This window comes from Chionomys nivalis, chromosome 2, assembly GCF_950005125.1.
Source record: "Chionomys nivalis chromosome 2, mChiNiv1.1, whole genome shotgun sequence".
NCBI classification, from domain to species: Eukaryota; Metazoa; Chordata; class Mammalia; order Rodentia; family Cricetidae; genus Chionomys; species Chionomys nivalis.
In genome coordinates, this window is record NC_080087.1 from 65,451,933 (window position 1) to 65,454,083 (window position 2,151).

The following is a 2,151-nucleotide window of genomic DNA, read 5'->3' on the forward strand; positions in this document are numbered from 1 at the left end:
TGTGGATGGAAGGTATACTGGATAACTACACTTCTGAAGAGAAAGGTACACTGACTGCTGAACTCAGATAATACCTATAGCTGTGAAGGGAAGGTATTCTGGATACTAAAGGTGTGAGGAGAAAGGAATCCTGACTGTCACAAAGTCAGACTTTACCTGAAGTTCTGTTCTGGTGGGGAAGACTCACCCTACAGGATGCGGTAATCCTTTTCCTCTCCAAAAGAGAGACACTACAGCTGGCATGTACTCCACTCTGCTAAGAGCATTTCCCAGCAGAGATGCCCATTCCTTCTCTGCTTCACTCCCCTAAAGGACATTCCCAGTAGAAGTCTGTTCATTTCTTCTCTGTTCCACAAGGCCACCCAGACCTGAAATAATCACAAAGAAACTGTATTAATTAAAACACTGCTTGGCCTATTAGCTTATGCATATTTCTAGCTAACTTTTACATCTTACATCTTACACCCACCAGAGATGTGTGTTTATATTCAACTCCAGCCCAAATTCTTACTTTTGTGCTTCATTCAAATAAAGCAGAAACCCTGAAAGAGACATAGAAGTCTGCTCTGGCTTCAGCAAAAACTTATTCCTTCTGTTTGACTCTCCTAATAAAGTTTCCAAGCAGAGGTGTCCATTGATTCTCTGCTTTCCTTGACTAGGGAGTATCCCAGAAGAAATTTCTGCTCTACTCTGGAAAAAGTTCTTCACCCAAAACTCAATCAAGAGATTTATTTAGGAGGGAGAGATCCAGGAGAGTGGCTGACACTCCCAGAATGGAAAAAGGCATCTGCCAATTAAACAGGCACAGGATTTATATAGCACTTCTTAGGGTGGAGTTTTTACAAGGAGAATATTTTCAGGTTAAACATTAGTTGGATTTCCATTCATGACCTTTAATAAGCTCAGATATTGGCTCGATTTCATGTTCAGCGATTGATTGATTTTGTGCTCAGTTGGTCAGGAGTAGAATATGTTTCTTTGGCTCCGGTTTGAGGTCCAAAGTGTGTTTCTTTCACTGGCCCATTTAAGCTTTTGGCTCTGGACTCAAACCAGGGTGTTACTTTCACTGGCTCTTCTTTTAGGGACAATGTGTGTTTCTTTGGTACTTGTTTCAGGGCCGAAGTGTGTCTTTCACTTGCTCTGGTTTCACAGACAGGGTGTCTTTCTTTGCCAAGCACTTTTACCCTATACATAATGCTTCATAAATTCATAAATTTGGTTTTCCCATGAATTTGCAAGTGCATACAATATTAAAATGCACAACATAATGCTTGAGCAGATTGTTGACGTTGTCAATTTTTTCTACAGAATAAATGCTTTTGTGTAAATGACTACAAGTGTGTTGGTTAAAGATTTTACAAATGCTTTATATTAAGTAACTCTCGATATTTTTTCAGGTACTCAAAGACTATTACAATATGTAAATGCTTAAACAGAATGATTTTATGCAAAGAGCTTTACTCCTGTGTAAAGTGCAAAACTTTACCACATTGAATGCATTTATAGGGTTTCTCAGCAGTATGACTTTTTCTCATGAATTTGAAGACTACTGATACATGCAAAGTTATGATGTGCAATTAATGCCTTTGAAGTTCAATATGTTATGAAAAGGCCTTACCACATTGTTTACATTTGTAACATTTCTTTCCAGTATGTGTGCTTTTAAGCTTTTGAAGTTGAATGTATTGTGCAAAGGCTTTACTCTTGGTGGGAACTGCTCATGTGTTCCTGGCCACCAAGATCTGAAATAATCACAAATAAACTGTATTAATTAAAACACTGCTTGGCCTATTAGCTTATGCATATTTCTAGCTAGCTCTTATGTCTTAAATTAACCAATCTCTATTAATCTGTGCATCACCATGAAGTTCCTGACAAAGTTCCAGAGGACTCCAGCAGGCATCGTTCTTCTTCACCAGCTACATGGTATCTCTCTGACTTTGCCTACTTTTTCCCAGCATTCGGTTTAGTTTTACTGCTTAGCTCTATTCTGCCCTTCTGTAGGTCCAAGCAGCTCTTTATTCATTAATTAATAAAAGCAATACATATACAGAAGAACTTCCCACACCCTCTCCCCTTTTTCTGCCTAGACAGTCACCCAAAGTTCTTCTGTATCATTGAAACATTCATCTTCAAATAACAGGCCCATAG